Source organism: Zosterops lateralis (genome assembly GCF_965231275.1).
Source record: "Zosterops lateralis genome assembly, chromosome: 5".
NCBI lineage: Eukaryota > Metazoa > Chordata > Aves > Passeriformes > Zosteropidae > Zosterops > Zosterops lateralis.
The window spans coordinates 55,074,430-55,088,818 of NC_139766.1; positions in this window are offsets into that span (position 1 = coordinate 55,074,430).

Sequence of the window (14,389 nt, forward strand, 5' to 3'; positions counted from 1 at the left end):
AAATGGCATAGCATGTGTCATTGTTAAAAAATAACCATAATAAATGGACTGGTAGTTCAGTGCTGAATTGTGATTTTGGCTGTTTCCTTTTTGCCCTCCAAACAGAGCTTTTGTAAAGGAATGCCATATCAAAGCACAGAATAAATACACATTAGGTAACTAAAACTTAACCAACCACCTAACACCTTGGGTGCTTTTAAAAATCTGGTCTTAAAAAAGTTAAAACACACTTGAAGAAGCATTTCATTAACGATCTGCAATTCTTTTTCCATCTCTTACACATGCATGTAAAATACACTGGCACATTTCCATCCTCAAACACATACAGACATCCTGATTTCTCTACAAATTCAGACCTTGCTGAAGCACCATCATTTGCATAATTTGTATGTGACATATATGTTAAGCAGGAAAGAAGCATGTCACTACAATGAGGATGTAAACTAAATGAAACTGAGCCAGGAATAGCCAGAGCAGATCTGCAGAGCAAGAGAAAATGGGAGTCTCCGGAAATCACATGCAGGTGTGTCCCTCAAACTTCAGAAATTCGAGTTTTCCAAACGTTTATTTCTAAGAGCACTGAACAGCAGTGATTACGTAGCTAGATTTGCCCTTTGGAAACAGATTCTTGACTTACTTGAGAAGTCTGCCCACTTTATATTCAATGATCTTGTGTAGGGCTGTTAATTAACATACATTACTTGTATTAGCAGGGTCAAAATACCATTAGGGTGAAATGCATTCCTTCTTCCAAAGCTTCTATTCAGAACTTCCATAAGATACAGGAAACTTTCCTACAGATGTGTCCCCTAATCCTTCACTTACATTAAGTACTACATCCTCCATTATCATAGTAGATAAAAGTCTCACAAATGGCCACAATTTTGGTTTCACAAAAAAAAAAAAAAGGCTTGAAGTCAGTAGTCAGTATTCCCTATTTAGAGCCAAGAAATAAGAGAGTTGAAATGTCAGTGCCAGACCAGATCCTCACCTCTTTCTGTGCCTGCAAAAATAGAAGGTGGAAGAACAACAGGCTCTGGAAAAGGGAAAATTGAAAGTCATCTGTAGAGAAGGTGGCAGAGCATTAAGACCACTAGGTTACTTCTGTAGACCCAAAGGTTTGCAATGCACATCCTTCTTACAGTTACAGACAACTTTACACGGAGAAGGCTACAAGAAGAATGAAATAATTAAGATGTATTTTAATCTGCTTTAAACATAACATAACTATTCCTTTGCTATAAGCACGTCTCATTTAAACCCCGGGGTCTAGTTCTCCTCCCATTATATGCATTTATTAAACATTTCATAATCTGCTAGTGCTGAGAGGCAATTTAGGGCAGGACCTCATAGTGATTATCACTTAGTGGAAAGGAGCTTATTACTTTACACCCACACTCCAGAACAGTCACCAGAGATATGGCAGAATTTATATCTGCTGAAAGTAAAGCTTAGTTATGGATATTAATAGATTCACAATCATATTTTCCAGTTAGATTTACCTAACTATGAACTTGTTCTATTGTAAAGTTTTGTTTTTCAACATGTAATTAAGGGTGTTATATATATGATGCTGAAGGTACTAACAACATTGTATATATTACCTTTTTGACAAACTAAGAGATATGCTGCTAATAGCTAAGTATATTTTCTCTTCATTGTTATAAATCCTGCAGGAAAACCTTTGGTTGTATTACCATTTAATTACATGTATGAAAAAGAATAATTAGGTGGTTACCTTGTAACTAAAACATAATTACAAGGCGAGTATACAGATCACTTTGGGTTTATCCCAGAAAGGACAGCACTTCTACTCACAGTGCACAGAAAAGTTAATTTGGAGGGTACTAGGATCAGCAGCTAAAACCAAGGTACTTCTACTTGGCCCTTTGCACACAAACAGCTACTTCAGCTGCCAGCAAAAATCCTGTCACCCCCACCTCCACTTCTCATAAGACTGCAAGCTCTATGGGACAGAGTGTAGCGTAGTATATACCTGTAGTTTGCACAGCTCAAAAGCTGAGGAATAGCACTCTGTAAACTGGCAGTTAAAATTTCCTCGAATGGTACCTTTCCATATTTATGATTTCTTCTGAAATTATGGCCTACAAAGTGTACAATTCATTGTAAGTTGAAACAAACTGGAGCTGTTCCTAATGATGATCGTAGAGAGGCTTTCTCAGCAGATCTGCTTGTAGTCAGGCTGCAAAAGCTCTCAGAGCAGGATGAAAGCGTTAATTAGAAAAGAAGGATCAGAGTAAAAAAAAATAAGTAGAGTATAAATGAATTATTAGGGGGGAAACGAGAGATCAATTTTATAAAGGGAATTGTATTTAAATGCCAACTTCCTCCAGCTGCCTGCATAATTAATGTAATACGTCTAGCCCATACATGTCAGTTGATATCTGTACCTGTTTAAGGACATTAATCACACACCAGAAAAGTCAGTTATTGTATTAAAGACTGGATAGATAATGAAAATAACAGATACTGAGCTGAGAGAACATTGACTTTGATGCCAAGACACCACAAACATAGGTGGATGAAGAATCTGACCTTCATTCTCTACTAGAAACAAACTATGTCATTTTAGAGGATATTATTTTATATATAGCCTCTGGACAATTTTTTTGTCTAATTTCAATTTTAAAAAATAAATATTAAACTAATTTGAAATTAGTAACTTTTCAAGGTTGATTTTCCTGAGGGGAAAAAAAAAATCAAAATACTTTTAAAAAGGAAGTTTCATAGGAAGAGCATTAGGCATCCAATGCTATTATAAGAGAAAAATTATTGAAAATGTCCTTTTGATTTCTCAAAAGCTGTAAGAAAACCTTTATATTGAAACAAACAAAAAAAAATCCCACTGAATTCAATGAGCATTAAGTCACAACTTTGGAGATAGTCCATGTATCCCAAGTCCTGCAACACGAACAGATGAGAAAAGTAAAGATAAAATTTATCTCTGTCATACTGCCATCTTCTTACTATCCACAACACCTCTATTTTATTTGTCAAATACACGAGTTAGGATGGTTGGCAGCTACAAGTAGTGCCCGACCCTGAGTTGCCTGCACTGTCTGCAGCTTGGGAGTGGACACATGGCCTGGGTAGGCTGGGATGCTTCAGCCAAGCCTTATACCCACTGTTCTCAGAGGATGCAGCTTGTCCTGCAGCACCCCAATCTACTCATCAGTGCTCGTCATTTGAACATACAGGAGAAAAACCAGGTGAGTCATTGTCTCAGAAGCAGGTGTGTTTCACAGAGCTCTCTAGGTCTTTGCTCAGCTGCTTGTACAGTTTGCCATCTCCTGTCCCCTGTATGGTAAGCACCAGGATCTCTCCACATGAGCAAATACAATAGGACAGAGCAATAACATTTAATAGTCAGTTCTGCATGCTGCAACAAGTTGCTTCCCCTTGATTGCTCCTTTTGTGTTAAGAGCTTGTCCTTCACACATCTCTGACAGCAGAGAAATTCGCAGCTAATCAGTGTGCTAATGAAACAGTTGTTCTGTTAATAAAAATTTTTAGAAACTGGCAAAGAAAGAGGCAACTTTACAGATGAGTCTCCCTCTTCAGCTAGGGCTGCCATTCAACTCAAGAACCACAAAACAGCACTTCAGCAGTGCTTAAGCTTTACTACTTCAACAGCTCTCTTCTCTCTCCCCAGGATCATAAACCAATTAAAAACATTACAGGAATTTACCAAGAACAACCAAGTCAATCCTAGGGTTATTACTATAACAAAGTTACATCTGAGGAGCCCAAGCCCCAGCTGGGAATGGAGCCTGCTGTGCCACGGACTGCCCAGCACACAGCAAGGGTCCCCACTTGTGACAGCGACAGTCCCCCCCTGTGCACGGTGGTGCTGACCACAGAGCCCTCACTCCAGGATGTGGGGCAGTCACATCCCACGGGCTCTCTGCAAGCCCACCCAAGGCAGGGTTGGAGATCCAGTACCCCTGCTTGGGGTGCTGGTATTTTCAGCCTCCCAAGCAGGAACTGGGTCCTTCAAGCAATTTCTTTCGGTGTTGACACCAAACTCATCACAGCCACAGGTATTAGGCAGCAAAGAGAACAAGGGAGAAATGAAATTGAAGAATATACATTTGCACTGTGACTGCAAAGTCCTTGGTGATCCCCTGAAGAAATCAGACTCCAGAGATGGGATTTGCTCCCTTGACTACAGATGGGAAAATTATTTTGGTGAATATCACAGCTGCACAAAGCCCAGCATCTTAATATTTAAAAACATTGGGGAGTAAGGGAGAAGCAAAAAGAAGGATTGAAAATCAGGATATGAAAAGGCCATGTAACCACAGAGAAAACAAAGAGCAGATGAGGGCAGCAGAAAAGCTGACCATCAGTTTATACCAAAGTGATTATCAGTGACTCTCCCTTTATTTTTTGAGGATCGGGGATTGTTTAAAATGCATTGCCTGATTTTGCTGACACCCCAGAAACTTCCTCCATCTTGCTGCCCCTGATGCCAGAGAGCCCTGAGTAATGACAGAAAAGCCCATCTTTGTCCCACAAAGCAAAGCCCTCTCCTTGCCAACATGGTTCCAGTGAAATCTCTCTCTGTTAGAGGACTTGGCCAGGACACTCAGGCCACCTACACAGCAAGATTTGCTGGGACTTTGACACGTATGGTATGGCAACCTCAGTAGGACCAGGGAAATCCTATTCCCATCCTGGCTTCTTTGACAGCTATCCGTGAAGCATTTAGTAATCAAGGGACTACATGTCCTACCAAAGTCCTTTGGCAAAGAAAAACAGAATTTGTACTTGGTATTATTTCAGATGTGAAGTTATAAGCTGCTTTTGTGCAGTATTAAATAAATAGTTAAGGACAAAGCAGTTTTTAACAAAAAGAGGTAGTGAGATACTCACGGATTAGTTTTGCACTTCAGCAAGCCTCAAAGAATTGTCTATAATATCTCCCCATTCTCAGGATGTAGCTTTTTCTTTTCAATGAGCCTGTCACCTCCTGTCAGCATCCCCTCTGCCTTCCTTCATCCTCTTAATTAATGACTGTGAGCTCTGCCTTTGTTCTCTCCATTCGGCTTTAAGCTAGAGAAATTAAATCGAAGGAATCCTCCAGAAGGCTTTGTACCTGCACATGAAGGTGTCATAAATAGCTTGTAAATTATTTGAAAAGTGACTAATAAGTAGCTACATTGGGTAACCTTTCAGCATGCTGAATAATTTGCTAAAAACATAATCGTTTTAATAGGGAATAGTTTAGTACCAGTATGGAACCAGGCAAATTGAAACCCACACCAGCAGCATTGTTCCCGTGGGCCTCTGTGACCAAGAGGCTTTCCCCAGGTGTCAATACTGGGGCACAGCCAAGAATTAGGGGCAAATTAACTCAAGGGCCAAAGCCCAAGGCAAATGCTAGGCCTAAACTCATTAAGCTTCCTTAGCAGAAAGCCCTGTGAAGGAACCAATCCAGTCCAAATACCTCAGCTAAAAATAATTGTCATCCTCAAGGAATACCCCCTGCAGTGGTTTTAAGCCCAGCTGGAGATAAAACACCACACCGCTCGCTCAGCCCTCCTTTCCTTCACTTCCACTCTGATGGAATGGGAAGGAGGATCAAAAACTTGTAAAACTTGTAGGTCAATGTAAGAACAGTTTACTGGCTGGAAAAAAATTAAAATGTAATAGGGGTAAAGAATGATAATACAAAGGGATTAACACAATTTCTCACCATCCACTGACTGACAACAGATCCCCTTTCCCAAACTCAGATCAGCCACACTTCCAGGCAACTCCCCCAGTTCATGTACTGGCATGACATTCCATGGTCTGGAATACCCTTGTGGTCAGTTTGGCATCATCTGTCCTGGACATGTTCCCTCCCAATTTTTTTTTGCAAACCTCCTCACTGGCAGAGCATGAGACAAGGAAAAAAAAAAAAAATCCTTAACTTAGGATAAACACAATTTAGCAAAAACCCATCTCATCAATACTATTCTCCATCTGATTCCAAAACACAGCACTGCAACAGCTCCTGAGAAGAATTTAACTCTATCCCAGCTGAAACCAGGATGCCTCCATAACTAATAAGTTTAATAAAATTTAATTTCTCAATTTTTTCACCTATTCTGCCATTAAAACCACATTTCTTATCTTTCTTTGCTTGTAGCAGGTGGAATATTGTAGCAATGCACTGGAAAGTTATCAAATACTTTATGTTCTAGCTGTTTCTGCCAAAAAAACCAAAAAAAAAACCCATTAAAAGTTGGGCAATGACAAGACCTTGATGTACTTACTGTTCACATTCACGGCTGATTTTTAAAACTGAAGATTAAGGAAAAAATGTAATTAAGTAAATAATAAAAAATTAACAAAATTACTTGTTTGCAGAAGATATATCCCTACACCCACACTCCTCAAACACATTCATATCTCATGCCTGAGGGGAATACATGTATTAACAGAAGCTTCATTTTTATAGATTTTGTGCATTAATTTGGAGTGAAAAATGTGCTACTATGACTGGCCACATACCAATTTGGGACACAGCAAAACTACAGTTGCGCCAGTGTATGGTTCCTATCACTTCTGGCATTAAAGTGCCCAGCATTAATTCTTACCTAATAATATATTACCTACAAATCTGGTAAGATTTTAGGATGCTCGTGTCTAAATTCAACTCTGCGTAGAAGTAACAAATATTCTGGGAAGAATGAACCCACTGAGAGCTCTGTGTCTGTATCATTAACAGACATGACACCGTGCACAAAATAAAATGTTCCTATGACTAGTGACAAGAAATCGTAGTGCTTCTCTTTCCAGACAGGCCAAGAAAAGGATTTTTTTCAATGACAACTGCAGATTTCACAGTATCAGCAAGCATGTCACAAATCCTTACCCTGAACCAGACTGCTTGCTCTGAATCTGTCTAACAATCTGTGACGAAACATCTAAATTTTTCCTTTTGAAATGCTTACTAAATTGCAAATATCCTTGAAATTTTCTTCTTTTCAAATATTTCAAAAGTCTTATTCAAGGCAACACAGTTCAATATGGGCTTTGGGAAAACATGTATGTCAGGGAGAATTGAGATAGAAAACATCTGAATATTTATTTCGTTGAGCATTTCCCACCTCCACTTTTTCTGGATCTCACAGGTCCCCTGCCAAATCTCCAATTCCCTTTTTTTTTCCTCAGACATAGACCTCAGCTGGCTAAATTATCCCCACAACTGTGTAGCCATAGATCAGGGCTCTCAGTCTCACAGCTAATAGCTCAGGGGTATTTTTGAACGTGTAATGGTTGAATTCCAGCAGTGAAAACAATGTGAAAGTCTTCATCTGGGAGCCTGATCCAAAACTATCAAAAGGAATGGCAGGAGATTTCTGTGTTAAAATCCAGGGCACAGAATCCAGTCCAATCTAAACAGTGGCCTCAAGAGAAAACAAGGTGAAATAATTTTTTTGGGAGACATACTGATTTTGGTGGGGCTTTTGGAGACTTTGGTTTATGATGCTTATTTTGTTGCAGTTTGTTTTGAGGTTTTTTGCCTTGCAGAAGGCTGTTAGAAACCAGATCACAATGTCATGTTTCAAAAAAAACCCAAAAAACCCAAAAAACCCCCCAAAACAAACAAACAACAACAACAACAACAAAACCCCAAAAAACCAGCAGAGAGGAAAATACTTGATTTACAGCATGACAATAATAAGGGACTACTTTTCTCAGTTTTTTCTAATTATATGAGCCTGGAATCCCATTTAATTGTCCTTGAGACTCACACACTCAAAGGCCACTGGCAATCTGTTTACAAGGCATGATGCTGGGGTTCTTTTTCTACTTGGGAATGTGCTTGCTCCTTTGTTCCCACCCAAGTCATGTCTCACTAGCCTTGAGTAACCTTCAGCTCTATAACTCTGATACATCACATTTACTCTCTGGTGTGCTTTGTAAACCTCAATACCCAACTATAAATGGGAAAACATGACTCCACTGTAATTTCTTCCATTTGTAGGAAGACGAATGTGTATGGCATCAATGTTTCTTAGCTCTCTGACAGCAGAGCTGTCACCTCCTGATCTGAGGCAAGTTTTAATGACAAAAATCAGTAGTGCTTTCTGACTTGGTACTCAGAGAGAGGCATTAGTGAGACAGAGCTGCAAGTACTTTTTGATTAGTGCATTTCTCCAGGCAGGAGTCTGACTGAGTAGTAATTTCCAGGCTGAAGCCCTTTGGACCAGAGGGGCATCCTTTACCCGTCAGAAAAAAGTCAGTGGCAACTAATTGCTTGACTTCAGTGGGCTGAGACCTTGCAAAACTCTGTCATAGAATGGATACCTACAATCAAGGCAAATACAACAAACCAAAATCAAAAGCTTAAATTTGACAATATTTCTTTTTAGACCAAGACTTTTGCACTTTTACATTAGGTGATACCTGCACTTTGTGGGAAAAACAGCATTTAGAGAGCCTATTTGTAGATGTTTAAAAATACAAAAAACCTATGTTGTACACAGCTAGGTAAAGAAGTTCCACTTTTCAGAAAATGCAATACAGAGACAAATCTACCACTCAAGGTCAATCTTACCAATTTATAAGAAAGATAGTTCACCTCCCTTCAACCTACATTTCTCTCATTTCAGCAGCCATGATACACAGCTTATGCAGACATGAGTATAGCTAATTATGGGTTTATGTGTCTTGCAAAGGTAAAATCCCTATGGAGTTCACTGGAAAAATAACAAGTCATTTAAAGAACAGTATACTGGTCCTTTTCACCAAGGATGTCATTGGAAATTGTAATCTCTGATAAACACACAAGTTTTTCTGAAAAAGGACCTTAGTAACAGAACAGACAAGATGTAGATGCTTTATTCTTCCTAGGTTTTTTTCTATTGCATTTTTATTTGTGCATTTTCAAAGGTCAAATGTGTACTGTGCAAAATCCTTTACAAGCCTATTTAGCATCTGTTCCATACAGTGTGTAAGAGCCTGTATAATTTTCTTGCTTTGATGTATGTATCAATGCTTCATAGTGTTTACTGGACACATTTCTGAAAACAAAAATCTATGATTCTACGACAAACATTTGTTTCACTTTTCTGTAAATAACAGCAGCTTTATACTATCCTGTAAGTGAATAAATCACTGCTGAAACCAGAAAAAAAAATGTACAGAAACAAACCAAAAACTAGATCAACATAAATACTTACTGCTTTCTGTAGAAAATAGAGACCAGGGCCAAGTTTGTTAGTGGGTGGGTTGTTTTGCTGCTTTTTTAAAATTTTAATATTAAAATAGATAACTTAGAAAGAAATGCTTTTTGACTTCATATTTTTAAAATTCTGACATGAAAATGTAGCCATAAAACCCTCTCTTCACAAAGCAATTTGATTTCACTTAAAATTTCATCTTTGAAATCAGTTGTCAGTATATTGTGAGAGACTATGTAAGTTAAAACCTGCTGAAAAAAATATTAGGAGAATAAAGCAAAATTTCTTGCTTTTGTGTCCTCCCAGCTTGACTATATTACAGCCCGGAGGTGCAGAGGCTGTCACATGAGCCTGTGTATGCTGTGATGTGCTGTACAGATTCCTCCACTAATGAGAAGCCACGAGCACACTCCTATGTCCTGCTGCATTTTACTCAGCCTCGTCTCTTTGCAAGCATCTCTTCTCATCATTTCTCAGCAGCGATTCCTTTCTTTTGCAGAGGACGATGGAGACAGCTTGGTGGGTGTCTGTGGGTGTATGGCTTCTGAAAGCTGTATATTTCAGAGAATAATACTCAGCTGCTTATCTTCCCTGTCTCAGTCACTTTTTACACAATATGAACTATAACTTAGGGAGGTATAAAGATAATTGCATAGGAAAAAAATTAAGCTCCAGCACTGGAAAAAGAAAATAAATATCACAGCCAGTGAGCATGCAATACTTAAAGCAATAGAATGCATGCCTGACAACATGGACTAGTTGTGTAAGCCTTCTCTTAGGTTTGAACAGTAACTGAACCTCAGGAACTTAAGGAAAACATCTGGAACCCTAATCCCTACCTTCTGCTCTCATCACTAAACTTCAGCTTTTCTTTAACATCTGATTGCAGTAGATGACTTCAAATGACAGTAATCCTTGTGTGTTTGGGGTTTTTTTTTAAGTGAGAATTTACTGAGGGAAGCTACAGAAGGGATCCCTTCCGCCTTATATGGGCCTTTAGCTCAAGCACAGGATGCAGACATAAAATGAGTCAGCTCTCCTGAAACAGTTATACAAGACATGGCTTTGAGTTCTCGCAGAGAAAAATGCCTGTTAGAGGTCAGTCCTGCCATGGTTCCTCTTTAGGGAGCAACAAAATCCAGTTTGCGTCTCCAGCCAAGAAGCCACCTGGTAGCACTGCCTTGCCTGTCACCCATTGCTGCTCCCTGAAATTTGCAGTTTCGAATGAGAGATGAACAGACCCAAGGAGTTCAGCCTTCCCCTTGCTTTGACCTGAAGAAGCCTGGACCAAGTTCTATGCTGCTAGTTCTGCAGGCAAAAACATTTTAAGACATCTCTAGAACCTCATGGCTGGACCATGGCCCCAGGACTCTCACTTTGAAAGAATTCAGCTCTGAACTTCCATGGCTTTTGGGATGCATTTAGAATCATTAACGAATTTCAGGTTGTGGTTTGTCAGCTCCCCTTCTTTGAACTACTACACAGGATGGCATTTCCCAAAGCTTGCCATGGTGCTAGATGGCTCCCTGACTGCTTCTCTCCAGAGCCTGCTTCCAAATAGGAAGTAGGATAAATATGTAGGACAAATATAAATTTTCTCATAGGTGGAGCACAAAGAGGTTCAAAAAGACTTCGCTGGAGGCTCCCACAAAGGTTGTCACTGGAGATATATGGCTGAGTGTACGTTGTTAAAGCTGTGAAAGCTGAAGCCTGTTGCAGTGTCAGCTGAGAGGTTTGCCATACAACTGATGGCACAGGTATATGGGAAAAATGGCTGAGCAAATGTTCTCTGGCATACCTCAGCAGTGCAGTTTAAGATCTCGCGTTGCTCACTGGCTGTAGCACCTCACAGCTGATGTACCTGGTGGCTGATGCAAGCACTCCCAATTTGTTTTAGTTCAGAGTAACACAGATCCATTTAAATCATCCTCAGCACTGAAGCAGATCAGAAATCCTGCACAGGTTTGGGAGACACCACAACCGTGAGGACAGGAATCCCTCCCCAAAAAAATGACACAGGAAAGGTAAGGAGCAGATAGAGGTACAACTTTTTCAGTTCTCCCAGAGGATCCACAGGAGTACCCTAAAGCATCAGGGGCAAAGAGTGTTGCAGGGAGGTGGAGTTTGTCAAAAGAAGGGCAAGAGATCTGGTGAAGGGTCTGGAGCACAAATATTATGAGGAGGAACTGAGGGAGCTGGGATTGTTTAGTCTGAAAAGAATCCTGATTATATCACACTTCAACTAGGAAGTACCTAGCAAAACTCATCTGAGAGAGAAGATGGAACAAAGCAATAATCTACTTTGTGGAGACTGGCCACTAATGCCAACGAGTGATCTGTGATTCATTCCCTTGGTCCCAAAGAGTCTCAGTTTGGTGCCAAGTTCCATGAGATGGGCTGGATTTGTTTAGCTTGCAAAGAGTCCTTGGGCAGTTGCTACTTCTAACTTCACAGTTCGCCTTTTAACCTATAATAAGATCATTAAACAAGCAAGCAATTCCAGCCTCCCTGCAAGACAGGAGGCTTCTTTTCTAACTCCTCTCCTCAGCCCCTTCTCCAGAGACTGCTATTTTACTTTCATTTCTTGCCTTCCTGTTTCCTGGTGAATCACACTGTGAGAAATAAGTGTTTTGTGAACTCTTGTATTTTTCTTCTCAACTTTTCTTTCAAAGACACAAGAACCACAGGAAAAAAACCCCACAACAACTCCTTCAGAGATCAGTTTCACATGGTATGAACTGCAGGATGAGGTTTCAAGACAGAAGGTTCTTTATAAAGGAAAGAAGTTGCCAGCCACCCTGCAAACAGGAGGTCACAGTCTTTCTCTGTGAGACAGTCCTCACACAGACCTTCACAGAGGGAAAAGACCAGTTTAACCATCTCTCCACGATGTTGAAAGGGAAAAGAAAAAGTTGTTTTACAGATCTGAGTAAGGATAAAATAAAGGGTTTGTATGAAAGTCAATTGGGACATATAGACTGGAATAGCACTCCCTCCCTGAACAAAGCACCTGAAACTCAGATGAAGAAGTGTTGTCTTTGTTTGAACAGTTAGCTTTGCACAACTCTAGTGTGAATTTTCCAGTAGATTGCTTTGGTGTTTGGTTAGGGTTTTTTTCTAATGTTCATGAACTTCCAGTAGTTAAAACATTCTACATCAAGAGTTTCCATGGCTGAACTATAGGATTTGTAAAAAAATATCCCCTTGAATTTCTTTAAGCCTTTGTGTGGTAGTTTTTCCTCACTCTACTCTAATATTTGAGGTCCTGGAGGAATCATAGAACAGTTGTTCTCTGCCAGAAACTCATTTCACAGTCCTCCAGCCATTGCTTTTCCAACTTGAAAAATCCTGAACTTCTTGACCACTCCCTGTTCTGAGGGTCTTCCATATTTTGATTGTCCTTGATATGTGTAGACATCCCTCTCCTAAAGGATGGGTTGTTAAAATATGTCCTTTGGAATTTTTTCCAGTAATGTAACTCAAATGTAAGGCCACCAAAAACAGTGTTCAAGGGGTGGGAATCATGAATTTATAGTGCAGTGATAATGACTTCCACTTTGTTGTCTAATCCTTCATAATAATTCCTAACCTTATATTTGCTTTCAGTACTGCTACTGATCATTAAGCCAATGTTGAGGCATCACTGTCTATTTTAACCCAAACATCTTATTTTTGAAGGGCTAGAAGGAAGCTGGTGAACCATTGCTGAGTGAGCTTTTAGGATTGGTTTTTTTACCCAATATCCTCCACTTTGTTTTGTTTTTTCTTTTACATTGAATTTGATTTTTTACTATCCAACTACCCAGAACTGTGATGTTAATGGTGTTTACTCCCATTTGCAGGTAAGAAACAGAAGAATGAAGGTTATACAAGGATTTCAACAGAACAGAGGGCAAAAGATAGATCTGCCACATCCTCCATTTTCCTCAATGTGAAAAACCCTATTTTTCTAAAGCTGCTTTCATGTTCCAGTATACCCACAGTGTTTTCAGGGGAATCCACGCAAAAGCAGCCTTTTTTCTTTGCTTCCAGCAGTGGGAAGCATACATACGAAACGACAAAATATTCCACAAGTAAACACAGGGCAGAAGATGAGATCCAAGAGATTTTAAGGAACGAAGGACAGCCAAACAAGTCCTTAAAGTGCCAGAAATTGGTTACAAGGAGGGAGGTTTACTGCCAAGATGTTCAAAAGCATCTGTCAAAGCAGTTAGTCAAGCTAAATCTAAAGAACCACTGAAAACCTTGGTATCTTGTAACCAGCTGGCTGATGAGGATGGAGTGGGGAGTATAGAATAATTTGAGCCACAGGAAGGAGACATAACTGGGATGAGGAGACCAGGACAAGGCTTTGAAGGTGAGAATTTGATGTTTCTTCTTTCACCAGGAGACCAGGTGTGTATGCACTGCCAACGTCCCTGGCAAGGCTGCTGTGGGCTGGTATGAGATGCCCAGCTATGAAAGGACAGGAAACCTGCTCCTGCAGCCTGGCCATGGAGAGATCAGCAGCTGTGCTGGTCTGGTGCTGCTGAACACCTTTGTGGAAAATCATCAGCTTTTAATATTGAAATTAATCTTGCTGCTGGCCCAGCTTCACATTCAATACCCCCCTCAGATACAGCGCTACAAAAGATGTGATAGCATTTGGGGATGTAATTGAAAACACTGCAGCCCAGACACAGGTTCGGGAAGCATATGGGCAATATTATGCAAATAATTTCCATTTATGGCTGTTATTTCAGACCAGATCTTGTCTGTGGAACTCCAGCTTCTATGATCCCCTTTTCATTCTTACCTTCTCACAACTTCCCATCTGTTTGGCTTTCAGATTAACTGGGCATTTTACTACAATGGGCAAGCTCCTCCAACCTATTATCTTGAAGGGAAATGTAGTTAGTAACTCAGATTTGCTGGCCTGCACATTAACTCTTAGTTTTCTGCAGTTTATTACATTTCCCTACAAAACAACCTCCTACATGCCACACATGGAAACCATCATGAGATTTCAGGATGTGCAGGCGCCCATCTGATACAGATGCCAAGGAGAAACTACCCAGACATCTGCTGGGAGAGCAGCACAACCTGCTGTGAGCAGTCCAGGAGACTTCTGGAGGGCATTGAGGACAAATTCCTTGTCCAGCTATTGGACAAACCAACCAGAGGAGAAGCATTACTGGAACTGGTGCTCA